This window comes from Pan paniscus, chromosome 6 (genome assembly GCF_029289425.2).
Source record: "Pan paniscus chromosome 6, NHGRI_mPanPan1-v2.0_pri, whole genome shotgun sequence".
Taxonomy (NCBI): domain Eukaryota; kingdom Metazoa; phylum Chordata; class Mammalia; order Primates; family Hominidae; genus Pan; species Pan paniscus.
The window spans coordinates 92,135,829-92,163,585 of record NC_073255.2 but is presented as its reverse complement, the minus strand read 5'-3'; the positions used below and the strand labels follow the sequence as shown (position 1 = coordinate 92,163,585).

Here is a 27,757-nt window from a genome sequence, read left to right as displayed (position 1 = left end):
TCAGCTACTGGTGTGAATGAATGATGGACAGACACATAAACTAACTAGATGCTTTGTAATTTCCATCTGAACCAGAAACCCCCATGGTCTTAGCTCAGAGCTGGACCAGATGGTGTCTGGGTGCCCCAACCTCCGAGGTCTCTGGTTCCCCAACGGTTGTGGGATGGAGTTAAGCCCTCCATCCCACAGGAATGATGAGATAGGACAGGAAGGGTGTTATGTCCTGTGATTGGGCTGGAACTTCCCAAGGACTGGGATCTCAAAGACACCTTAAAGAGAGTAAGTGTCTCAAAGCAAGAAGTCACATCTCACCAAACAGCACATGTGCAACGCACCCATGCAACAGTACTTGGCCTCAAACACATACATGCACACACACACAACAGCACTGGTCTTCAGATGCGTGCTCACAGACCAGCCTTGTAACACTCATAGCCTAGGGATGATCTTAGACCCATCTAGCATGGCTTGGGAGGTCTCAGGAAACTTAACAATTATGGTGGAAGGCAAAGGGCAAACAGGCATGTCTTCACACGCCTGTTTCCTGAGACATATGCCCAGGAGCACTCACCCCCACACCCACATGGCTCCCACGCAACTTCACACAGCTGCACACTCTGTCCCCAGCAGCACACACCCGTACGCCGCTCTCTTACACATGCCTATGACTCATCTATTCACACACACTACAACGCCCACTTCCCCACACACGCGGCACATGCCGAAACTCTTGGAGACTTCTCTAGTTAGCTCGTTAAGTTAAACAGGAGAAACAAGTGTGTCATTACAGTAGAAACGCAAAAAAAAAATGACATTTTATTTTCAGATATGCTTTTAGTTGCCATGGCAGTCCCCAGCACCATGGAAGTTGTGATTGGTGGTAAATGCATATTTCAAAAAGCAGTAATTAGCTCCCCAGATGCAAAAACTTCTGAATATGTTGAGTCCCTTCTCTTGTCACGTCCCCCCAGGCAGTGTGGACATCAGAGCAGGGCACCCAGATGAGAACTGCCGGGAGCTCTCTCAAGGATGTTCCAAGCTGATGGTCGCCAGGCTTCTGAGCCCAATACACTTAATGACTTGGAACCTGCCCACAGCTCAACAGGCGCACGGCACTGAAGGTGGCAGCTCCCCGTAAGGAACAATCGCTCCTGCTGCTCAGCCGGCCTCTGGTGCCCTCATTGCGGCACTCGCGATGTGCCAGAGAAACACAAAGCCAGGGGACCCAAAATGGAGCTGGCTCCCATAGCCAGAAGCCGTCTCTCCAGAACTCCCCTCTCCCAGTCACAGCTGCCTGCTGGCGTAACGAGGGAAGCCAAGCTGCCCTGCACAAGCCGGACTAACCACCGTTGGCCAACTAATGAAGCACCCCATGTTGGGCATCTGCACAGAAGACAGACCTCCATCTTCCCCCAATTTAACTGGAAGCTTCTCCAAGACACAGGCACCTCCTGAGTCCTCACAGCCTTATGCATCTTGGGACCCAAGGTGCATTTCCCAATGAGCTTCCTTGTCCCCAAATTAACCGGTTACCTCATTTCCTGATGCGATTCCTAAGGGCGATTAATTTCCAGAATTTGTCCTCTAAAGTCCATTTGCTAAATGCCTTTACAATTGTCATCTGAAAGGTCAGCCGGAAGGAGCTGGATTTTTGAGCCCCAGTCTTGACGTTAGATCTCTGGGCTAATTCCTAGACCCACATGAGAGTCCTTGTCAGCATTTTTTTTTTTTTTTTTTTTTTTTTTTTAAGACGGAGTCTTGTTCTGTCACCCAGGCTGGAGTGCAGTAGTGTGATCCCTGCTCACTGCAGCCTCTGCCTCCCAGGTTCAAGCCATTCTCCTGCCTCAGCCTCCCAAGTAACTGGGATTACAAACAAGTGCACAACACCAGACTTGGCTAATTTTTGTATTTTTAGTCGAGACGGGTTTCACCATGTTGGCCAGGCTGGTCTTGAACTTCTGACCTCAAGTGATCTGCCTGCCTCAGCCTCCCAAAGTGCTGGGATTACAGACATGAGCCACCGCGCCAGCCCCTTGTCAGCTTTTCATTCCAATAGGTGACCTACCCACTTCCTTTAGCACTGAAAATGTCCCTGGAACACTGCCCAGTCACTCTTTCAGGGCTCAGAGCAGTAGGAGGCACTCTCATCCACCCAAAAAGTGATGTAACCCTGGGTCTACGCTTTGAGTACTCTATCAGCTGCATCACTTTTACCAACCCACAATATGCAGAGAATGGTGAAGTAATATTGTTAAGAACATCGCTAATCAAATTAGACCATCCAGTTCAAATCCTGGCTGTGCCACTTAGGGGCTGTGTGACCTTGGGCAAGTGACTTAACCTCTCTGGGCTTCACTTTCCTGATCTGCAAAATGAACCTGATAATAACACCTACCTTTTAAAGTTACTGTAAAGTGTTAGGCACAGAGCAGGTGCTACATATGCTAGCCACCTGATATGGTTTGGATTTGTGTCCCCGCCCAAATCTCATGTCAAACTGTAATCCCCAATGTTGGAGGTGGGGCCTGGTAACAGGGACTGGATCACGGGGGTGTATTTTTCCCACTTTCATGCTGTTCTTGTGATACAGTTCTCATGAGATCTGGTTGTTGCAAGTGTGTGCAAACAACTTTGCTGCTTCCCTCCTCTCTTCTCCTCCTGCTCTGGCCATGTGAAGACATGCCTGTTTCCCCTTGGCCTTCCACCATAATTGTAAGTTTCCTGAGGCCTCCCCAGCCATGCTTCCTGTATAGCCTGCAGAACCGTGAGCCCATTAAACCCCTTTTCTTTGTAAATTACCCAGTCTCAGGGATTTCTTTATAGCAGTGCAGTAACAGGCTAACACACTATCATTCTCCATTTTTTTCTTTTTGCACTAATAGTGACTGAGCTCCTTCTCCGCTCAGATGGGCGCTGGACTGGACACAGGGCCGGATGGAGGTGGGATGTGTGGAAGTGAATCCACCACAGATGTAGCCTCACGGAGCTCAGAAGAGTCAAGCTGGAAACTCAGACACAAACACACGGAACCGGGGAAGATTGTCCCTACTCCTTCAGTCTGGAGGATCACCTTCAGTCTGGAGGATCAGTTTGTTCCTGGGGGTATCCAAGAAGGGAGACTTTGATTCTCCCCTTCTGTGGCACTAGGTATGCAAATATGCACTGTATGGCATTTAGGCGCAGGCAGGAGCAACCTTGAAATAATTGGTGTTCAATAAACATATATTGAACACACATTTAATCAATGTCAGTTCCCTTTGGTTCCATATTGACGTTAAAAACAAACCGTAGGCCTGGCATGGAGGCTCACATCTGTAATCCCAGCACTTTGGGAGGCCAAGGGGGGTGGATCACCCAAGGTCAGGAGTTTGAGCCCAGCCTGGCCAACATGGTGAAACCCCATCTCTATTTAAAAAAAAAAAAAAAAAAAATTAGTAGTGCGTGGTGGCTCACGCTTGTAGTCCCAGCTACTCAGGAGGGTAAGGCATGAAAGAGAATCACTTGAACCCGGGAGGTGGAGGTTGCAGTGAGCTGAGATCACGCCACTGCACTCCAGCCTGGGCAACAGACTCGGTCTCAGAAAAAAATTAAACACACACACAGAGATAATAAAGACAAAGACTCTCTAGAGACGTGAAGGTCAGAGAGTGTAACTGGAATATGCTGGTGATGTTGGTGACAAAACCAACAAGGCCCTGGTCATCACGGATAATTTTTTGTATAAATTTATGGGATACAAGTGCAATTTTGTTACATGCAAGGATGGCACGGTGGTCATGAAAAGACATACAAATGACCACCAATTATTATCTTTTCCTTTTTTTTTTTTTTGAGACAGGGTTGCACTCTGTCACCCAGGTTGGAGTGCAGAGGCACAATCATAGCTCCCTGCAGCCTCAACCTCCCGGGCTCAAGTGATCCTGCCACCTCCGATCCCCTCAGTAGCTGGGACTACAGGCGGGCACCATCACTCCTGGCTAATTTTTGTATTTTTTGTAGAGATGTAGTTTCACCATGTTGCCCAGGTTGGTCGCGAACTCCTGGGCTCAAGTAATCTACCCACCTCAGCCTCCCAAAGTGCTGGGATTGCAGGTGTGAGCCACCACACCTGGCCCCAAGTATACTTTTTTGGGGCAGGGGGGCAACGGTGGAACACAGTCTTGCTCTGTGGCCCAGACTAGACTGCAGTGGCACTATCTCAGCTTACTACAACTTCCGCCTCCCGGGTTCAAGAGATTCTCCTGACTCAGCCTCCCGAGTAGCTGGGATTACAGGCGCCCGCCACCACTCCTGGCTAATTTTTGCATTTTTAGTAGAGACAGTGTTTCACCATCTTGGCCAGGCTGGTCTCCAACTCCTGACCTCATGATCTACCCGCCTCGGCCTCCCAAAATGCTGGGATTACAGGCAGAAGCCACTGCACCTGGCCCAGCATACTCTTAAATGGACCTCTGTGCTTGTAACCCATGCACCAGATTAGGCGAAGGCCACAGAGGCTGAAATGATGAGGTTGGCCAGTCCACTCAGGCTGTATCCACATACCTCCCCCCTTCCTCAGAGGCTGGCGCAGAGTATAATCTTAAACGGATCTCTGTGCCAGCCTCTGAGGAAGGAGGCATATGGATAGTCTGAGTGGACTGGCCAACCTCATTATTTCAGCGTCTGTGGCCTTCAGCAACCAATCTGGTGCGTGGGTTACAAAGCAGACTCAGCACACCAAAGTCTTTCATGGATTTGATCCCTTTCGCAGTATCTAAAATTCCAATCACTGGGAGCAAGATTGAGCTGAAAATCTAATGTTTGTGAATGGAGAGGGATGAGTCTGCATTGTTTATGGGCATAAATAATTCATAAGCATGGGTTAAATGGTTTTATTTAGCCTCTGGGACCCCATGGAACAGTGGTTCCCAGGCTGTTACTCGAAGACCCAGTTCAAAGAATCACCAAGGAACATTCCCTCTCTTTTAACCACGTTGGGCATCAAGTTACAGTCTTTTGCATCTTGTGGTCTCTGCTAGATTTTACAATTGTTGAGGGCCACATTATAATCAGTTTTTTCCCTGTAATGCTTGATAATGGTTTTCCCCTTGGTCCTTTCCTCTAAAACCCTGCAAAGATGCACATTTAACCCACAAGAAGAATTTATTTTTGTTATAACTGAACATAATTCTTTCTTGAAGGTATCTTTTGGACAAAATGTTGCATTGTGCGGGTCATGCCATATGGTGTGTAATGGGGTACGAGTTGCTGACAAAAAAGAGGACGGGGCAGAGTGTGAGCTCCAGCCTGCCCCAGATCTAAGCCCCGCATTTGCTGGAACATGAGAGCCTGGAGCTCTTAAATATGTAAGAGAGGTTGTCAAATCTACTTAACTGCTTTTGAGCAATGAAGTCTCATCACTGCACTTGTGTTTACTGACTCTGCAAAGGTGATTGTTGGCCATCATTTTGAATATCTTACTACTAAGATGTATTCAAAAGCACAAAAAAGAAATCTAAAACTGCCAATCTAGGACGTAGAAAATGTCCATGGAATTCCTTGAAAGACGCAAAAACAAAATCCTTCTATGTGATGTAAAATCAAAGTTTTCTCCCTATCTCTGCCCAAAACCAATTAGATATCATGGAAATAAAATATATACACAGGCAAAGCCAAAATTCTAAGTCCACATCTGAAAACTGAAATGAGCTTTTCAAATCACCTCAATTCTTCTGCAAGTGAGACTTCTCAGGAGCCCTAATGTCCCTTCATGTCCTGGCTTAGATTCGCATAAGCAAAACACCCTAAACCCTGGTTCTTCAAAATGAAAACCAAGACCCTATGAACGGCTCACAATATAGTTCCCTATTTTACTCACTGAAAATCAGAGTAAAATAGGGAACTATATTTCCTGAACATAAATACACACACCTCCGTATCAGCTCACGAGTCAGCACCCTACCTTCTTACTTTCCAAGAAGCACTAGAAACTTTATTGCCAAAATCAGAAAAAATACAAGGATGTTCACTATCTCTGCTACTATTAACACTGTATTGTAGGCATTAACCAACACGATTAGACAAACAATTAGAGGCATAAGATGGGAAAAGAAATAAAGTTATTTTAAGGTGATATGATTATATGTCTGGAAAATCCCAAAGAATTCATGAAAAAAACGATTACAAATAATAGGTGAATTTAGTAAAGCATTCGAATAAGACCAACATACAGAACTTAACAGGACATGTGCAGAAACAGATAATGTATGAGCAGAGCCTATTTATAAGAGCAAACATAAAAGTTTTACAGATTTGAAAAAAACTATCAAAAGGAAAAAAGCAAAGCAATTCCTTAAAATAGAAAATGAACTGAAACATGCAAACACAACTGTATTTCAAGTTAATGGCTTAACTACAGAGAAAACCGTTTTTTTCAAGTTACTTTAGAATATTTTGACTGAGCTTTCCAAGTGAGACATAAGTCTCAGGACAAAAAGAACCACAAAGAAATCATACATAAGAGATTCATGTATCATCATTAGGAATCAAGATTTTCTATGTTAGAGAACAGAGCTGTAAATATAACAATTTTAAGGTTAAGTAAAAACTGAAATCTAGTTTGAATAAAAATATCACTGTGAACTCATAGTTTATTTTTGTCTTAAAAAAATATGGACGTATCAGTTATGTCACTGAAAAGACATCAAGGTAATAAAACTCAGGCAATGAGCACTCAAATTGTAGTCTCAAAATACCATTTCCGGCTAAGTAATCAGCTCCATGGGAGGAAATACGAAAAGTCTTGTCAGGCCTAAAAGTGGGTAAGTTCTCAATGATGCCAAATGACAGAGAAACTAACTGGAAGACACAGCCAATCACCAAATATGGTACAACTCATTATCCTGAAAATTGACATGAATGTAATTGCTAAGGAATAAACTAATTACTCTTTTAAAGTAATAAATAAGAAAAGAACCAAACAATTGTCCTGCCTTTTCCATACAGATTACATTACAGGATAACCGAATAGTTGATGAAGCAACTCTCTTTTAGAGAGGTATCATAAACCGATAAAGAAAAAATCATAGATTAGACCACCACCATAATCCGGAACTTGTCTCCAGACTACGAAAGTACCCAGGTGGCTCCCAAACCTGGTCCAGCTGGGACCTGCATGCAGCTGAGCCCACCGTGCTCTTTAGTTTCTGTGCCCACCTGTGTGCGGAATTTATTCCTTCTGCTGGGTTCTTGGTCTCGCCGACTTTAAGAATAAAACCATGGACCTCGCGGTGAGTGTTACAGCTCTTAAAGGTGGCGCGTCCGGAGTTGTCTGCTCCTCTCAGTGGGCTGGCGGTCTTGCTGACTTCAAGAACGAAGACGCAGACCGCGGCCGTAAGTGTTAAAGGTGGCGCACACCCAGAATAAGCAGTAAGCTTTATTAAGAAGCAGGAAACAACAAAACACAAACGCAGGCAAATAGCACCCCAACGAACTTCCCCAGCTGGCTCGGGGAGCCAGCTTTTATTCTCTTATTCAGCCCTGCCCATGTCCTGCTGATTGGTCCATATTACAGAGTGCTGATTGGTCCATTTTACAGAGTGCTGATTGGTCCATTTTACAGAGTGCTGATTGGTCCATTTTTACAGAATGCTGACTGGTGCATTTACAATCCTCTAGCTAGACACAGAGCACCGATTGGTGCATTTACAATCCTCTAGCTAGACAGAAAAGTTCTCCAAGTCCCCACTGACCCAGAAGCCCAGCTGGCTTCACCTCTCACACCCAGGGGCCACTGCTGGAGGAGCAGCCCCAGCCCTTGTCCCCTCACCCTTCCCCCATGGAACCTGCTTTGGGAAAAACAAACTGGAACAATAAAAATGCCCCACATTCCAAATCAAGCCCTTGTCAAAGTCCCTTGCTTTCAGCCCAGGAAGTTTCTAGAAGCAGTCAAGCCACAGGACAGAGAAATATCTGGTGGCCCAGCTCTCCCTGGAGAATCCATCTCCCACCTCCAAAAGGAAGCACCCAGACCATGGAGGCCACAGCCCCAGGCCTGGCTTTCCTGGTAGGATAATATTTAGGGTTACCCTCTTTCTCCTGGGGCAGCTGGTCTAGTTCCGAGAAGGTTCTCTGATGGCTGTGCTGGCTCACGCTAAGCCCACCTGGAGTAGGCCAGTGGCTGGTGGCCACCTTCAGACCTGGGCTCACCCCGGGGGTTTGCACTGATGGACGCCCTGGCAGAGATCACAGAGGCAGGTTCTGTTAGACACATGTGCACACATACACTCTTACACGTATGCTCAGACACTTACACATACACTCATATGTACACACTGACACTTGTGCCCACCCACTCACACACACACACTCATACACACATATACACTCACACACACCACACATACACACATATACATTCACACACACCACACACTCTCACACACATGCACACACCACATGTACACACACGTATTCATACACTAACATACAGTCACATCCACACATACATTTACATACACTCATCCACACACATCCACACACACCCACGAACATACACACTCATACATGCACACCACACATGCACATTCTTACACGTACACTCACATAGACTCACATACCACACATGGACACACGTGCATACTCATACCACACATGCTCACATAAGGACACAAACTCACACATCAGATACACTCATAAACACACACGCACACTCACAAGCTCATACATGCATGCACTCATATGCATACCACACACACACTCATACATATACACACTAACATGCACACATACACATATACACTCTCACTACACATACGCATATAAACTCACAGTTATGCACACACATACACATATACATTCACACTCACACTACACATACACATATACACTTACACTTATGCACACTCACATGCACGGCACATATGCACACATACACATAACAAACACACACACTACACATACGCACCACTCGCAAACATTCCCACTTATGCATTCACATGCATGGCACATACACAAACATGCACACACATCACACACACTCATGTATACACATACATGCACACACACACTCTTACATACATACACACGTACACACCGCACTCCCATACACGCACCCTCACATATACTCCCCCTTCCTTCTGTTTCCATGATGTCTGCTGTCTCCAAGGCTTTCTGTTTTTGAGTCCCCTGCTACAATTAAAATACTCCTGAGGGCAATTAAGCTTTGGCAGCTAATAACTTAATTACCCACTAATACCGTATCTTCCCATCACCCTCGCCAAGCAGGAGCAGTGAGGTATGAGACAGATTCACTCATTGGAGGCAGACCGTGGGAAGATCCAGGATCCTGGAGTTTGGCGGGAAGATCCAGGATCCTGGAATTTGGCGGGAAGCTCAAGAGACCCATGCTGGAGCCAGAGGCCCATGGGCCTCCTTGAGCCCTGGGGCCGAATCCTTCGTTCTGTGCACCTACTACAGAGCAGTGTCCTTAACCAGGGCTTAAAATTATCTACTAACATGAAGAGTGACCTACAAAAGAAACTGATCTGATCAACCCCTAGTTCACAATTGGGTAGAGCGAGACAGAGAGGCTGAGTGGCTTCCCAGGGTCACACAGCTTCTCTTGCAGGCCAGTGCCTTCTTGATGCCAGACCAGGGGTCCTGGGATGGGTGGTGGCAAGACCCTCACACCAGCCTCCCTGAACTCACTCCCCACTCCACCCTAACACTAGCATGGCAGCACAGAACTTCCCAGAGACGTTACAGAACAGCAGAGATTGGAAGTCCAGTGTTGGCCCCCAGTCTGGATAATTCAAGCAAATGTTTGAAGGGAGGATGTCCTGAATTTGCCATAAGCTGTATTTCTCCCAGGACGACTGAGAAGCAGTATCTGTAGACGGGGGAACATGAGCTCTGTGCCCCTCTCTGTTGCCAAGTTCATCCATTTCATGGCAATGGTTTCCTTCCGTTATTGTGACATGCTTGGATGGCCCAAGACTCCACTGGTCATTTAATTTCCCTTCCCAGCCCCCAAATATACATCCTGAATTCCAGATATGCTATGGAGTGAATTGTGTCCCTCCTCCAAATCCTTACGTTGAAGCCCTCAACCCCAATGTGACTATATCTGAAGATAGGGGTTTGGGGAGGTCATTTTAAATGAGGTTTTAAGGGTGAGACCCTAATCCAATTGGACTGTGGCTTTGTAAGAGGAAGAGAGGGATCTCTATCTCTGCCATGTGAGGACACAGCAAGAAGGCAGCTGTCTGCAAGCCAGGAAAGGAGTCCTCCCTAGAACCTGACCATGCTGGCACTTTGATCTTGGACTTCCAGCCTCCAGAGCTGTGAGAAAATAACAGCTGTTAAGCTGTAGTTTAAGCTCCCCACCCGCCAGTCTATGGTATTTTGTTATGGCAGCCTGAGCAGACTACTACAAGGTACCTAGATCTTTCTCCCTGTGGGAGCACCTGGGTCTAATTCATACTATTGTGTCATCCACTCCAGATGCACCTGTATTTTCTCCTTCTTATAAAACGGGGCATGCCAGCTCAAATGCCTACAGGGACCAGCAGTCATGCCAAGAGGCAAAGACCACGAGGAAGTGGCTCCCTTTGTGCAAGGCGGTAGCCACGACTCATCATCCATCCATTGTTGCTATGAGTGAGTATGGCCCGGCATTGCCAGATGTCATGATTTAAAGAGGAGCTGGAAATCCAGATTGTTAATAAATCAGCTGATTTTTTAAATGCTGGCAACAACTTCTAAGTTTCAAAACACTTTGGGAGAAAACCATAACAAACACACAAGTAAACAAGAAGAAACAACAACAAACCTGTTTGTGGGCTGAACCAGGCCTGCGAGCCACCAACTCACAATCTCAGTTTAGTCGATCCTCCTGGGAAAATGCTGGAAGCCTGAGCGGTGACTAAGACAGCAGGGTCCCAGGCAGTGGGCAGAGGCCAGTGAGGGTACGGGGGGTGCGGGGGGCATAGAACTGCGCTACTGGACGGTGACGCTGCCTGCAGGTACCACCACGCTCCTTCACCTAGGGCTTCCTTTGGCCAGTGCCCACCCAGGTGCCTGAGTCTGATCTGTTCCCAGGGACCAGGATCCCACATCTAGAGGCAGGACAAAAACAAACAGCCCCAGCCCTGGGCTCCATTTCTTTTGAGGTTGTGGGTCTGCTTCTGAAGCTGATCACCAATGCTTGTACCGTTCCCTTCGCCCTACCCTTGACATTTTCCAGTCTCCACCTGTGATGTTGAGGTGGGAGGCAGGACTTGACTCCAGACCAGACTGAAGACTGGCTAAAATAGGGAAGAGGCCCTGGAAGCACCTCTCCGTGAGACACACCCACCAGTGCCATGACAGTTTACCATTGCCACGGCAACACCCAGAAGTTACCACCCCTCTTCTAAAAATTTCTGAATAGCCTGCTCCTTAATTTGCATATAATTAGAAGTGGGTATAAATATGACTGCAGCACTGCCCCTGAGCTGCTGCTCTCCACACACTGCCTATGGAGTACCCCTGCTCTGCAGGAGTAGTCACAGAGCTGTTATGCTGCTACCTCAATAAAGCTGTTTTCTTCTGCCACTGGCTCAGCCTTAAATTGTTTCCTGAGTGAGGCCGGGAACCCGGCTGGACACGGTGGCTCACGCTGTAATCCCAGCACTTTGCGAGGCTGAGACAGGTAAATCCACCTAATGTCAGGTGTTCAAGACCAGCCTGGCCAACATGGTGAAACCCTGTCTCTACTAAAAATTCAAAACTTAGCTGAGCACGGTGGTGTGTGCCTGTAATCCCAGCTACTCAAGAGACTGAGGCAAGAGATCACTTGAACCTGGGAGGCGGAGGTTGCAGTGAGCCGAGATCGCGTCACTGCACTCCAGCCTGGGTGGCAAAGTGAGACTCTGTCTCAAAAAAAAAAAAAAAAAACAAATAACAAAAAGAAACTTCCCGGGCTTCATCCCAATTTGGGGACCCACCTCTCCTGCATTAATGTCAGCATCTATCAGCCGAGGGTTGAGCTGGGCTGGGCTGGGCTGGGCTGGGCTGGGCTGGGCTGGGCTAGGCCAGGAGGCAGAGAAGTGCAGGGCACAAAGAGGCCACAGAGAGCTGAGACCAAGTCTTTGGTCCAGGGCAAGTCAGTGGGGAAAGGCGTGCTTCGCCAAGGCACGCTTCAGGTCTCCAGGTCAGCTGCCAGATGGAGGCTCAGCTTCCCCGGGATTCCCATAGAGCCTGAGTCTTCATCCAGGCCCAGAAACCTGGAGATATGCTCAGTGAGTACAGTCGGAGGGCAGTCCCAGCCGTGATCTGGAGGCCAAGGATAATAAGACAACAAGGGTTTGAGAAGCACCACTGCTGTTTGGTGCCCTCGCCTCCCGAGGGAGGACATGAGTGAGATGCCCCGTGCAATGGGATTGGCAGAGACCTTGGGCAGACCCCTGCGGTCTCTGGCCATCAGCCTGCCAAAAACATCCTGCCTCCCCTACTCCACCTTTCCGTCCCAAATGACACAAAGATTAAGCACCAGCCAACAAAATCAGGTTGCAGGAACCACAACCAGTTTGTGTGGATTTGCCTGAGCCAGGGTGGGAGGAAGTAAATGAGAACGTAAACCAAAGGTGACAAAGAAATCAGTTGCAAGCCTGGGGTGGCTTTCTACTTCTGTCCCCGCTACCGTGGGCACTTGCCACATAGTCCTTGGTTACCAGTCAGCGTGCTTTACCAGCACTGGTTCCTAAGTGACTATTTAATCATGCATTGTGTGTTTGAATGTATTCATTATATTTTAATATGATTATATTCAATCCAATAGACTGAAACTGATTTGTCCAGATGTATAATTATTTTCTAAATGCTTATAATTCTTGGCGGCAGAGTTGGCAGAGGTTTTGAGAAAGAAGAGGAGTCCATTAGCTCTTCATGTTCATTAGTCATGGTTGTGGGAGCCTCATCAGTGGGTTTGAGGTAATCGGTGCCGTGCTACCCTGGGACACCCTGGCCTTAAACATGATCACAGAGACCTTGTGTTTTGAGCCCTACGCAGGGAATCACTGGGTCTCTAAGTTTCATCTGGAGCTCCTCCCTCTGCTGAGCTGTTTTTCCCTGTTCCTCTTTTTGTTTGTTTGTTTTAAGGGTTTTAAAATGTCCAACTTTAATTTAGATTCAGAAGGTACACGTGCCAGTTGGTTAAATGGATATATCGTGTGATGCTGAGGTTTGGGGTAAAAACATTCCCATCATCCAGGTAGCAGGCATAGTACCCAATAGGTAGTGTTTCAACCTTTGCCCCCCTCCCCCTCTTCCCTCTCTAGTAGCCCCCAGTGTCTGTTCTTCCCATCTTGATGTCCACATGTACCCAATGTTTCTTTCCCACTTACAAGTGAGAACATGCAGTATTTGGTTTTCTGTTCCTGCATTAATCTGCTTAGGATAATGGCCTCCAGCTGCATCTATATTGTTGTAAAGGACATGATCTCATTCTTTTTCATGACTGTGTAGTATTCCATGGTGTATATGGACCACATTTTCTTTATCCAATCCACGAATGATGGGCACCTACGTCGATTCCATGTCTTTGCTCTTGTGAATAATGCTGCAATGAACATACAAGTGCAGGTGTCTTTTTGGTAGAGCAAATTATTTTCCTTTGGGTTTGGGAAGGGGCTCTGCCCAGGGTGACTGGCGCACTGCACCCTCCAGGGCTCTGGAAGACAGTAGCTCCCAGATTTACCACAGTATCCTCAGTACCTCAGCCATATATTCACCACTTCTGGACAATCGTCCTCTGTAGCTTCCCCCCCCCGCCGGCTCACATAGGGCTCCTGGAGTTTACCAGAGCTTTCCACAGAGATTCTTAGTCTTTTGCTCAGCCCCATCTGGATGGGTCTCCCTGTAGTTCAAGCTCTTATGTCACTGGGTGATGTGGCTTGCACCTATAACCCCAGCCCTTGAGAGGGCAAGGTGGGAGGATTGCTTGAGGCCAGGAGTTTGAGGCCAGCCTGAGCAACATGGCGAGACCTTGTCTCTACCAAAAAATCTTTTTAAAAATTAGCCAGGCATGGTGATGCATGCCTGTTATCCCAGCCACTTGGGACACTGTGCCGGGAGGATTGCCTGAGCCCAGGAGGTTGAGGCTACAGTGAAGTATGATCATGCCACTGCACTCCAGCCTGGGTGACAAAGCAAGACTCCAAGTAATCCCTTTGTTTTTTGGTTTGGTGGACCTCTACCCATTGAAAAGCCTAGAAGTAGATTCCCAGAAACACCAAGCAGCGAAGAAGATGGATGCCTATCCCAGTGGGTGCAAAGTTGAGCTGGACAACACACGAATGCCATGCTGACGACGCCCTGCCGCTGCTCAAAGCATCACAGTTCTCACCCTACTGCTCCAAAATTCCGTGTTGCACATGATAATTGTGAAAATGGTCTAAAATGGGTTGTGGTGATCACAATCCATTTTAGACCATTTTCATCATTCCCAAAAGGAACCTCATATCCACTGGCAGAGTCACTCCCTAGTCCTTCTTTGGGAAGGAAGATTCCTCAGGTCTTCCTTCTTTGATAACCCATGGAATCTTGGGGCAGGGCATTTGGCTGCCGTATTTTCCTCAGGATTCATGTCTGGATTGGCTCAGGTGATCCCCTAAGGCTGGGTTTGGGAGGCACTGATTTGCCCTTCTTGGCTTTGACTGCATGAATACGGGTGTACCAGAAATCCCACTTCTCCCAGTTGGCCTTAGAGTCATCCTGATATAGAATGGCTGGGCTCCTGGCTAAACCCCACCCTCAAGCTTGGAGCCTCGGCCCTAAGTGGAAACAGCTGGCCCAATTTTTCTGCCCAAATGATTGCCTTATTGGCCTGCCACACCCCTATCCTGTGCTCATAAAAAGAGAAAAGAGCAACACAAGTGGCTGACCGGCAAGGATACAAGTGGCTGAGCAGTGAGCAGAGAAGGAACAACTGAGCGTTGGAGACTACAGGTACATGCAGTTAACTTCAGATGTGTGGTTTTGGAGGGGAGCCCAGCCAGACATGGCTGAGCTTCAGGGAAAAGATCACCTTCTCCCCACACCATCCCCTTTCCAGCTCCCTCTCCACCAAGAGCCACTTCCACTGTTCAATAAAGTCTTCTGCATTCATCACCTTTCACACAGTTCATGTGACCTGATTCTTCCTGGACACTGAACAAGAACTCGGGTGTCAAAAAGGACAGGTGCAGAAGACTGTCACCCTGACCCTTCACGGAGCCATTAACACTTAGCCGTCCGCAGTCTGCAGGCTGAGTGAAACGAGCCACTTCAGTTCCTGCCCACGAAGGGGCAAGTTAGATGCTCACGTTAACCCTAACCCTAACTCCCACCCTAACACTCACCCTTGGGTTGTATGAAGACATGACTAGAAAGAAACTTGGGAAAAGAAGGACAGAGGTAGCCAGACTCATAAGATTGAGGCACGATCTAAAGTGGTCCATCCTGCCTTGGCTGGAGCCCAGCATGAAATAACTACATGACCTGGCTCTAAACCCCACAGGCAACTCTTCCTCTTGCAACCCCAAACAGGGGCAGATTTTGCTGAGTAGATGCTGGCTGGGAGGCTTCACTCACTTCAGAGTGAAATCTGAATCTAGGGCTCCCCTTAAGGAGGGAAGCAGGGCTACACCGAGAGGGAGAGGAGCTGGCATTCACCTGGGCACCTGTTTCAGGTCATGAGAAATCACCTTTTTAAAAAATTCCCCCAAAGGCAACAGTGCCTCTGCAGAAGACAGGTTTACCAGGCCTGCTCCAGGCTGATCTGGATGCATCTTTTTTTTTTTTTTTTTTTTGAGACGGAGCCTCGCTCTGTCGCCCAGGCTGGAGTGCAGTGGTGAGATCTCAGCTCACTGCAAGCTCCGCCTCCCGGGTTCACGCCATTCTCCTCCCTTTTCCTCCCTCAGCCTCCCGAGTAGCTGGGACTACAGGAGCCTGCCACTACGCCCGGCTAATTTTTTGTATTTTTAGTAGAGACAGGGTTTCACTATGTTAGCCAGGATGGTCTCGATCTCCTCGTGATCCACCCGCCTCGGCCTCCCAAAGTGCTGGGATTACAGGCATGAGCCACCACGCCTGGCCTGGATGCATCTTAAACATGCATCTGCAAGAGTCTTTTTCATATAATAACTTCTTTCCTTTTGGGTAAATACCCAAATTTCCCAATTTCCAGGGAGTTCTGGGTCTAGAAACCCGGGCAGGTTCTTAACTGCACTTTCCTTTGCGCCCAGTGCGTTTTTAGAGTGAGCATTGTCTGGGAACTTTCCAGAGATCAGATTCCTTTTTTTAAAAAAATGGTAATTTATTTCAATAGTTTTTAGGGTACAGGTGGTTTTTGGTTATATGGATGAGTTCTTTAGCAGTGATTTTTGAGATTTAGTGCACCCATCTCACACTGTACCCAAGATGTTGTCTTTTATCCATCACTCCACTCCCAACCTCTCCCCACCCTGAGTCCCCACAGTCCATTAGATCGCTCTGTATGTTTTTCTATCCTCATAGCTTAGCTATGAGTGAAATAACTCAGGAATGGAAAACCAAAAGAATAATTCTTATTCTTCATCCTTAACGTAAATCCTCACCTTTTCCGAATTGTTTTTCTCTCTCTTCCTCAACCTTTCTGCTTTTAACATCTTATCTTCCTGGCTTTATCTTTTACATGAACTCTCGTGGTGTCACTTTGTCTTTATTTTATCTTACAACATTCATCATATTTCAGATTATAAGATTTCATGTTATCCTACTTTTTTTTTTTTTTTTTTTAGACTAAGTCTTGCTCTGTCAGCCAGGCTGGTGTGCAGTGGCACAATCTCAGCTCACTGCAACCTCCGCCTCACAGGTTCAAGTGGTTCTCCCGCCTCAGCCTCCCAAGTAGCTGGGACTACAGGCACATGCCACGACACCCAGCTAATTTTTTTGTAATTTTTAGTAGAGACAGGGTTTCACCATGTTGGCCAGGCTGGTCTCGATCTCCTGACCTCATGATCTGCCAGCCTCAGTCTCCCAATATCCCACTTATTAATGAGAATATATGGCATGTGGTTTTCCATTCCTGAGTTACTTCACTTAGGATAATGGCCTCCAGTTCCATCCAACTTGCTGCAAAAGACATTATTTCATTCCTTTTCACGGCTGAGTAGTATTCCATGGTGTATATATACCACATTTTCTTTATCCACTTGTGGATCGACCGGCACTTAGGCTGGTTCCACATCTTGCAATTGTGAATTGTGCTGCTATAAACATACATCTGCAAGTGTCTTTTTCATATAATGACTTCTTTTCTTTTGAGTAAATACCCAGTAGTGGGATTACTGGATGAATGGCAAATCTACTTTTAGTTCTTTAAGGAATCTCCATACTGTTTTCCATAGTGGCCATCCTAGTTTACATTCCCGCCAGCAGTGTAGAAGTGTTTCCTTTTCACCACATCAATGCCAACGTCTATTGTTTTTTGACTTTTTAATTTTGGCCATTCTCGCAGGAGTAAGAAAACCACATTGTGGTTTTGATTTGCATTTCCCCGATGATTAGTGATGTTGAGATTCTTGAGTAACCACAAGCCCCCCTGGCTGTTTATTTTGATGAAGTCTTTTCAAGGTAGCAGCAGCAGCTGATAAAGTTGCAGGGTCCCCAGCATCTTTTAATTCTTCTTGCTGAGTGACACCGTCCTCTGCAGAGGGGAGGCTTAGTTTAGGATACTCTAAGAACCAGTTACAAAGTCACTTCCCTCCTCCTCTGCAAGTGCTTCCAGCTGACTTCTTAAAATATTCCCTCCCAGTGAGATTCCATTTATATAAATTGTCATTTACCTGTTTCATTCTTATTCTTCATCCTTCATGTAAATCCTCACCTTTTCCTAATTGTTTCTCTCTCTTTGTCAACCTTTCTGTTTTAACATCTTATCTTCTTGGCTTTATCTCTTACGTGAACTCTCATGGTGTCATTTTGTCTTTATCTTATCAGATTCATCTTATTTCAGATTAAAAGATTTCATTTTGGCCGAGCGCATCGGCTCACACCTGTAATCCCAGCACTTTGGGAGGCTGAGGCAGGTAGATCCACTTGAGGTCAGCAGTTTGAGACCAGCCTGGCCAACATGGTGAAACCTCATCTCTAATAAAAATACAAAAATTAGCCAGGTGTGGTCCCAGCTACTCAGGGGCTAAGACATGAGAATCGCTTGAACCCAAGAGATGGAGGTTGCAGTGAGCTGAGATCACACCACACTCTAGCCTGGGCAACAGAATGATACTCCATCTCAAAAAAAAAAAAAAGAAAGAAAAACAAAATATTTCATTTTATCTTATCATTTCATCTTATCAATTTCACCTAATCTTAATTTTTACTGGATGGAATTATTCAGAACTTGTACTATTGTATTTTTCTTTTGTCTTTATTCCTTCTGATTTTTCTTTCAAGTTTTAATTTTCCTACTTTCTACAAGTCCTATATCACTGGACAAATGTGCTTCTTTTATTTCCCTTCTTTCCTCTTTCCTTTTCCATTTTGCTTTTCTGAGTAGCATAGAAAGCCTAGCCCCAGGGCAGGGACCAGCAGAGGGGCAGGGCAGGAGGTTTTCCTCCTTCACAGCTGTCCTTAAAGCTGTCTCTCCTCCAAACAGACCTCCAGACCATCCAAGGCTGGCTTTCCAGATAACCTCACCCCCAGGAGACCCAGAGATACCAGCCCTGGGACACAGCAGTAATAATAACCTTGCTACTTGTAACACACCTGCTCTAAGAAAAGGGTCTGGCATCTGATGCCCCACACCACCTGGGCGAACTCAAAGAAGATAATCCAGCCTCTCTGGAAAGTACATGCTTCTGGCCAGGCACAGTGGCTCACACCTGTAATCCCAGCCACTTGGGAGGCTAAGGAGGAAGGATGGCTTGAGCCCAGGAGGTGGAGGCTGCAGTGAGCTGTGATCATGCCACTGCACTCCAGCCTGGGTGACAGAGCAAGACCTTGTCTCAAAAAAAAAAAGAGAGAGAGAGAAAGAAAGAAAGAAAAAAGAAAAGAAAGAAAGAAGAAAGGGAGGGAGGAAGGGGGAGAAGGAAGGAAGGGAGGGAGGGAGACAGAAAGAGAAAAAGAAAGAAGAAAGAAAGGAAAGAAAGGCAAGAAAGAAAGAAAGAAAGAAAGAAAGAAAGAAAGAAAGAAAGAAAGAAAGAAAAGAAAAGAAAGAAGGGAGGGAGGAAGGAAGGAAGGAAGGAAAGAAGGAAGGAAGGAAAAGAAAGAAAGAAAATACATGCACCTGAATTTGTACCTTACTGCCAGCTTGGGTTAGGGACCCAGGCTTCCTATCCCTTAGCAGGAGCCAGAGAGCACTGAAGAGCCCCCTGGGAAAGGCAACAGGGAGAGGCCAACCCTGCCCTCAGTCTCAGGTGTCCAGTTCTCACTGGAGCCCCCTTGTTTTGTTGGGTAGGAAGATTCTTCCCCCAGGCAGCCCTCCAGGCTTCCTTCCTCCATCAGCAAGTTATGAGGACTTCCAGTTACTTACAATACAGTCCTAAGGCAGAGGACCCACTTGAGTTGAGTCATAACATCTGGGGCTTTTACATTTTAAAATTTTAAAGTTTAAACTTTCTAGAACTGGGGACTAAAATGTGTAGTGCCCTAACCTAATGGCACTTTTGGATTGTAAAAATGAATTTTAGGCACACTAAACCCACCCAGCATTTCAAGACCATCTCATACCCCAAACCATGCACCTTGCAAAAATATGAATCTGGTATAAAACAAGATTGTTTATTTCCATCCTTTTAATTCTCTCTCTTAATTTATTTTATTTTATTTTTTTTAGAGAACGTGTCTCACTGTATCACCCAAGCTGGAATGCAGTGGCGTGATCATAGCTCACTGCAGCCTCAAACTTCTGACCTCGGGAGATCCTTCAACCTTAGCCTCCCCAGTAGCTGGGACTACAGATGCATGCCAACACTCCCGTATAATTTTTTTATTTTTTGTAGGGATGGGATTTTGCTATGTTAACTAGACTGGTCTTAAGCCCCTAGCCTCAAAAGATTCTCTTGCCTCAACATCCTGAGTAGCTTCCTTTTTTATTTTCTACCTTGGTAAGTTGGGGCCCATCCTAGATGAATGGCAAGATTCACAGGACTCACTCAAGCGGGTGTAAGGCTGGGCCCATCTCTAAGGTTTCTCTCCTGAGCCTGAGGATGCTACACAGTGATATAATCAATCCACAGGCTCTAGGACTCATTGGCATGATTTCCACCATTGGCATCCATGTTGCTAAAGGACCTAAGGACCTCAGAGAGGGGTAGGGTTTGCTTTTGCGGGGCTGGGGGGTTGTTTTTTTGAGACAGAGTCTCACTCTGTTGCCCAGGCTGGAGTGCAATGGCACAATCTCGGCTCACTGCAACCTCCACCTTCCTGGTTCAAGTGATTCTCCTGCCTCAGCCTCCTAAGTACCTAGGATTACAGGCATGTGCCACCACACCCAGCTAATTTTTGTACTTTTAGTAGAGACAAGGTTTCACCATGTTGGCCAGGCTGGTCTCAAACTCCTGACCTCAAGTGATCCACCCACCTCAGCCTCCCAAAGTGCAGGGATTACAGGCATAAGCCACCACGCTCGGCCTCCTGCCCAGTTACTACTGGGGGCCCTCCATCCCCACGTGCCCATGGCTGAGACCACGCTCCCAATAAGTGCCATGCCTCATTACTCATGAGTTCCAGCATAGCTTCAGTCCATCCACGACTGTGAATTTATTCCCATCCTGATGGGTTGGCCATTCTTAATTATGGAAAATAGTATACCTCATCGTTACTATTGCAGCTAATGTTAATTGACAGCTCCTTAGTGCCACATTCTGTTGAGCATGCAACAGGCCATTCACAGATTACCATCTCATCTGAGTCTCACAGCCATCCTGTGAAGTATGAGGTGTTTGTATTCCTGCTAATAGATGACGTTAAGGGGGCTATAAAGCTTGCAGAATTTGACTTTGCAGACTCTTAAGATTGCAGATTTGAATCCAGGCCTCTCTGCACACTGAGTCTCACATCTAAGCTGCCACTCTGTCCCTTAGGGAGATGGCTACCTGTCGGCTTTGGGAAAGAGATTCCAATAATTACAATCAAACTCCTCCTCATCCCAGGGTGCCCTCGGAGGGAGCCGAAGACATAAGGAACCACAGCTAAGAGGAAGCCAAATGCCTCAGGGCGAAGGTAAGCTGCTGCCTCTGATTGGGAGGCATCTCTGATGGGGTGTGCTGGCACCTAGGCTTAGGCCAGGAAACCAGGAGGGATTTCTGCCATTGTCTTCCCGAAAGTGAAGAATGCATTGTCCAGACTTGAGTCCACTTACCCCAGGGACTGTGTGGATGAGCCTCACCTGGATGAAGGACCAGAAGAAGGTGAGGGGCCCAGGCCCAGCCCAGCCCAAGGCGGCTGGCCCATCTACTGCCTGCAAGTGCTCTACTGATATGGTTTGGCTGTGTGTCTCCATCCAAATCTCATCTTGAATTTTAATCCTTAGGTGTTGAGGGAGAGACCAGGTAAGAGGTGATTGGATCATGGGGGAGTTTCTCCCATGCTGTTCTCATGATCATGAGTGAGTTCTCACAAGATCTGATGGTTTTATAAGTATTTAGAAGTTCTTCCTTTGTTCACTCTTCTTCCTGCTGCCATGTGAAGGACACGTTTGCTTCCCCTTCCGCCATGAGTGTAAGTTTCCTGAGGCCTTCTCAGCTATGTGGAACTGTGAGTCAATTCAACCTCTTTCCTTTATAAATTACACAGTCTCAGGCATTATCTTTAAACCAGTGTGAAAATGAACTAATACATCTACTGTAGCTGAAAAACTACGAGCCTGACTATCCCAGGTCAGGCACCACGAAACTGATAGACAGGGCCAGGCAGGGCTGTTCTGCTGTAACCACTGGGCTGTATTTATCCCCCTGAGGAGTGGTCTCTTAGGAAGCACTTCTATCAACCTCACTTGAGTCTTTGGTTCTGGGGACAGTGACCAATTATGGCTTGCATTGACCACTCATGTTTGCTGTTCATACAGACTCAACAATGTGTGGCGATGCTCATTGCCCATGGTGGGCCTGTCTGAGTGGTGGCATTCTTACCCAAGCCCCTGTCTTCCCCCTCCCACAGGAGCCCCCCATTGGCCTTCCTGCCTATTGTCTGCAGAATCAGAGCAATCTTTATTTTTAAAGTGATGAGATCTCACTCTGTCACCCAGGCTACAGCGCAGTGGTGTGATCATGGCTCACTGCAGCCTCAACTTTCTGGGATCAAGTGATCCTCCCACCTCAGCCTCCCAAGTAGCTGGGATGGTAAGCACATATCACCATGCCTGACTAATTTTAAAAAATTATTTGTAGAGATGGGGCTTTGCCAGGCTGGTCTCAAACTCCTGGCCTCAAGCCACCCTCCCACCTTGGCCTCCCAAAGTGCTGGGATTACAGGTGTGAGCCACCTCACCCAGCCACTACCCTGCCCTTTGAGAACCAAAAGAAGAAACCAAATTTTCCTTAGCTCAACTAGGGCCATTTCCCCAATTGTTTCATCAGCAAGGAGCTGGTTATTGGGCTGTCCAGACCTCTCAAGCAGCACAGAAATGAGATGAGGGCATTTTCCTGCTGCTCCACTCTGTGCAGAGTTGGAGGATGACGTTTACTCTTTGCAGAGAAAGATACTCTGTAGGCACCTTAGGATGAAGGGGACCTGATTCCAATGTCCTTTTGTTTTCTTCTTTAGAAACAGGGTCTTGCTCTGTCATCCAGGCTGGAGTACAGTGGCACAAACATCACTCCTGAGTAGCTGGGATTACAGGTGCATGCCACCACACATGGCAATTTATTTTTATTTTTATTTTTTTGTAGAGACAGGGTCTTGACTCCTGGCCTCAAACAATCCTCCCACCTTGGCCTCCTGACGTGCTGGGGTTACAGGTAGGAGCCACGGCGCTGGGCTGCAGAGTGATCTTTTAAATGAGCAAAACAGATCACATCACTGTCTTGCTTAAAGTTCTCTCAGTGGTAGATCATTTTATGTAGAATAAAATCTCAATGACTGTCGCGTGGTCCAGCTGCTGCCTGCATCTCTGCCTTCCTTCTCTCTTGTCCCCACTGCCTAACCCCTGCCTCTCCAGCAGCCTAGCTCCTTCTTGCCTGAACATTTTTACACCTGATATTCCGTCCAGGGTGCTCCTGCCCCACCACGCAAATGCAGCTTTCCCATGTCATCCCAGCCTCAGCTCAATGTCCCTTCTGCGTTCATTTGAAGTGACCCTCCACAGACACACTCAAGACACTCCCTGCCATGCTGTTTTCCATCATAGCATTGATCACTGTGGGGAATGATCATATATCTGTTCACTTACTTACTTGCTAAGTTTTAGAGTTCTTCTCATAATCACAGAGTAGCTCATATTTGACCAGCTCTCCTACAAATAGTAATCATAAATTCTGGACAATATGCAAAAGAGAATGCTCAAAAGGCACTGGCAAGTGGCCCAAAGCAGGAAGAAACTGAAAGGGAGGCGATTTTTGGAAGTGAGAAAGGCACAGATTGATTTTTTTTTGTTTTTATTTATTTATTTATTTTTTGAGACACAGTCTTGCTCTGTGGTCCAGGCTGGAGTGCAGTGGCCTGATCTCAGCTCACTGCAGCCTCAACATCCTGGGCTCAAGTGATCCTCCTGCCTCAGCCTCCCAAGCTGCTGGAACTACAGACGCATGCCACCACGTCCAGCTAATTTTTGTATTTTTTGTAGAGACAGGGTATCACCATGTTGCCCAGGCTGGTCTCAGTCAGCACTGCTGCTGGCGTGAGGCCAGAAACCTGAAGTCTTACTATCAAGAAATCAGAAGAGAGTTTTCAGGATGACACCAGCAGCTAGAAAACTAGAAGGATGGTCTGGCACAGTGGCTCATGCCTGTAATACCAGCACTTTGAGAGTCCGAGGCGGGCAGATTGCTTGAGTCCAGGAGTTCAAGACCAGCCTGGCCAACATGGCGAAACCCCATCTGTTTAAAAAATACAAATGCTAGAGGGACCTATCAGAAAAGAGAGAATCACAGAAGGGGAACCCAGATTCTGAGAGTGGCTCTATCAAACCTCTGGTTGACCCCCTAACTACACATACACACAGGGCAGACCTCCAAGCAGCCCAGCTCAGCCTGAGAGAACCAAATAGACATTTCAGCTGCTGTCTGGCCTGGCTAACTTGGTACTAAAACAAAAACTGACAAATAATATTCTTCAGATGTGCCCAACAGAACCTTTAGTCTGCCCAATAGATCATTCATGAAGTCCAGGGTAGAATGCAAAATTACTAGACATACCATAAACAGGAAAATAGAATCCATCTTCAACAGGAAAGTCAATCAATGGACACCAACCTCAAGTGGATTCAGATATTGACATTAGCTCAAGGTCCTAAAAGAAAATATTAGCTAAGTTTTCATTATTTGTGTTTCACCCCTAGACTATGAGTCCCGTCAGAGCAGGACCTTATTGGTTTTGTTCCTTGCAACATCTCCAGCACCTAGAATAGCAAATGGCTCGTCGAAAATATCCCCCCAAAATGAACGTGGCGTAATGTGGGATTTTCCCCTCATTTTCTGCCTTTAGGACTTGAGGCCCCTCCTAGATGAACAGAATGCTGACAAAGAACAAAATCATCACCGTTCTCTTTTCAACGGAGGGCATGGTTTTATGGTTATGAATTAGTAGCAGCTGTTGTAGACAAGTGGCTTTGATCTGAGATTACTGCCAAAAAGAAAGCATGTAGAATAGCTATTCTGAAACTCAATGTCATCATTTAAAAAAAACAAAAACCTCTCACATTCTTCATGATTTAACTCCCTTAGAATATCTCTATATATATTACATAAATATATATAATTATTATATGTAATTCTATATATGTCTGTGTATATATATATATACACATCTGTATATATATATGTATATACATCTATATGTATATGTGTGTGTGTATATATGTGTATGTGTGTCTATATATATATATTTGAGATGGAGTCTTGCTCTGTCACCCAGGCTGGAGTGCAATGGCGTGATCTCGGCTCACTGCAACCTCTGTCCCACTGGGTTCAAGTGATTCTCCTGCCTCTGCCTCCCGAGTAGCTGGGATTACAGGCACCTGCCACCATGCCCAGCTAATTCTTTGTCCTTTTAGTAGAGACAGGGTTTCACCTTGTTGGCCAGGCTGGTCTCAAACTCCTGATCTCAGGTGATCTGCCCACCTTGGTCTCCCAAAGTGCTGGGATTACAGGTGTGAGCCACCGCCCAGCCTGTAATTATATATTTTAACAAATATATGTAATTATTATAGATTTGTATATAATCGTATATTTATACATAGGTAATGTATATTTCTACATAATAATTATATTTATAGATTATATATTTACACATAATAATTATAAATTTATAGAAAATATATATTTATCTATAATAATTATATATTTGTATCTATAATAATTATACATATTTTAACAGATATAATAATTATATATATATAAATTCTAAGACCTAGGTATTTAATTTGTGGTCAATTTGTAACACGATACACCAGGAAATTATGATGTTTAAGGTTAAACATAAAATTTTACAGGGAGGTTAATTACTGAGGTGGCTGTTTAGGTCGCCTGCTTTAAGTGTTTTCTGGATAAACGTTTTTCTACCAGGGTCAACACTTGGGATGTTGTTACACCTTTTGCCTGGACTTCACATGGGACCCTAAATATTCCCCTCAAGGGGCTTCTCAGCCTGTTCACACACAGGTGAATGTCAGTATTTAACCACCCGTAGGGCGCATGCACTGACCAATCAAAATGAAGGTGAGCTGAGCACCAGCCAATCAGAAGCAATGCCAGCTCTAATGACCCGGTCTGGCTGTACCTGCGCTCTGCATGGTATCCTGTTCCGGAAGGTGTCCTGGTCACCTGTTCCCTGTTCCTAAGAGGATTTCAGTGCCACCTCCGGCTCTACCAACTGTTAAAGCATATGGGGTTGCACTCAACCAGCAGCCCAAGGCAACTGCCCTCCAAGTTTTTGTCAAGGAGAATTATCTCAAAATTCCTCGCCCAGTGCTCACAGTGTTGGGAAAATAACTACCCATGGAGTGAAGCCAAGCTATTTTTTTTTTTTTTTTTTTGAGATGGAGTCTCGGCTCACTGCAACCTCCGCCTCCCGGGTTCAAGCGATTCTCCTGCCTCAGTCTCTCGAGTAGCTGGGATTACAGGCCTGTGCCACCACACCCGGCTAATTTTTGTATTTTCAGTAAAGACGGGGTTTCACCATATTGGCCAGGCTCGTCTCGAACTCCTGACCTCAAATGATCCACTGGCCTCAGCCTCCCAAAGTGCTGGGATTACGGGCATAAGCCACTGAGCCAGGCACCAATCTATTTTTCTCAACCACTAATAAAGCTATTATTAGTAGTGGTGGGCCCTTTTCTTCAGGTAAAATATTATGAGGAACTCCAACATGAAAATTACAAAAAAACTGAGGGTTTGGGGGAAACAGAACCCTCCTGATCTCTGCACCCCAATCCTTTGGCATTCCTCCAGCACACACACACACGTGTACACCCACATGCACACACACATGCACAACTTAACGCTGCAGCAGCCTCTGTTGCCACTCCGTGGAATCACTTGCCATAGAGAATGACTTGGAGGGAAGGCAGCCCACCATAGGTAATCTAAGTGCTAAGTCAGATTAAGTCAGGTGCAGTGGCTCATGCCTATAACCCCAGCACTTTGGGGGGCCAAGGCTGGAAGATCGTTCGAGGCCAACAGTTCAAGACCAGCCTGGGTAGCACAGTGAGAGAGACCTCATCTCTACAGAATATTTAAAAATTAGCGAGTGTGGTCATGCGTGCCTGTAGTCCTGGCTACTTGGTAGGCTGAGGTCAGAGGATCTTTGGAGTCCAGGAGTTCAAAACTGCAGGGAGCCATGATCATGCTATTACACTACTCCAACTGGGGCAAGAGAGTGAGACCTCATCTCCAAAAAAAAAAAAAAAAAACTAAGTCAGACTATCAGAGAATGTTTTGGGACAGATCTACCTCCCTAACCACCTCCTAATCTTGAGGAATATTACAAGAGGAGGCAGCAAGTCCTATTAAACTCCTTGCCATCATGAACTGTGAGACTGTTCGGGACATTATTATTGCATGATACCATGTCTTCCCTTTGAGGATTGATATGATTTGGCTGTGTCCCCACCCAAATCTCATCTTGAATTGTAGCTCCCATAATCCTCATGTGTCGTGGGAGGGACCCAGTGGGAGGTAACTGAATCATGGGAGTGGGTTTTCCTGTGCTGTTCTGGTCATAGTGAGTGAGTCTCATGAGACCTGATGGTCTATAAAGGGCAGTTCTCCTGCCTACGCTCTCTTGCCTGCCACCATGTAAGACGTGCCTTTTTTCCTCCTTCGTCTTCTGCCATGGTTGTGAAGCCTCCCCAGCCATGTGGAACTTTGAGTCCATTAAACCTCTTTTTCTTTATAAATTACCCAGCCTTGGGTATGTCTTTATTAGCAGCATGAGAACAGACTAATACAAGGACCCATGGGCAATATTCTCTCTGCCTCCGGGAACAGAAATAGCTGTGCGTCTCCTGAGCAGCTGCTTGCTTTCATCACATAGATGCTGGGTCTCTAACAAGGGACTGTTTCCCTCTCTGTGTTGGCTGAAAGAAAGCTCAGGGCCACCCCAGACTTTTGCCTCCGGT

General features: G+C 46.3%; 1 protein-coding gene across 6 annotated transcripts in view; it reads right to left on the bottom strand.

Moving 5' to 3' along the window:
• CALN1 (calneuron 1) overlaps nt 1-27,757 on the bottom strand; it is a 662,858-nt gene that overhangs the window by 620,311 nt on the left and 14,790 nt on the right. For 2 of the 6 annotated variants that reach the window (XM_055114521.1, XM_055114522.1), the window contains exon 1: nt 7,195-7,534. The exons of 3 other annotated variants lie outside the window; for them this stretch is intronic. The gene's annotated coding sequence lies outside the window, so the exon portion shown is untranslated. Of the gene's footprint in view, nt 1-7,194; nt 7,535-27,757 lie in introns of those variants that run through there. One more of the 6 variants, XM_055114523.1, reaches the window with a different exon arrangement.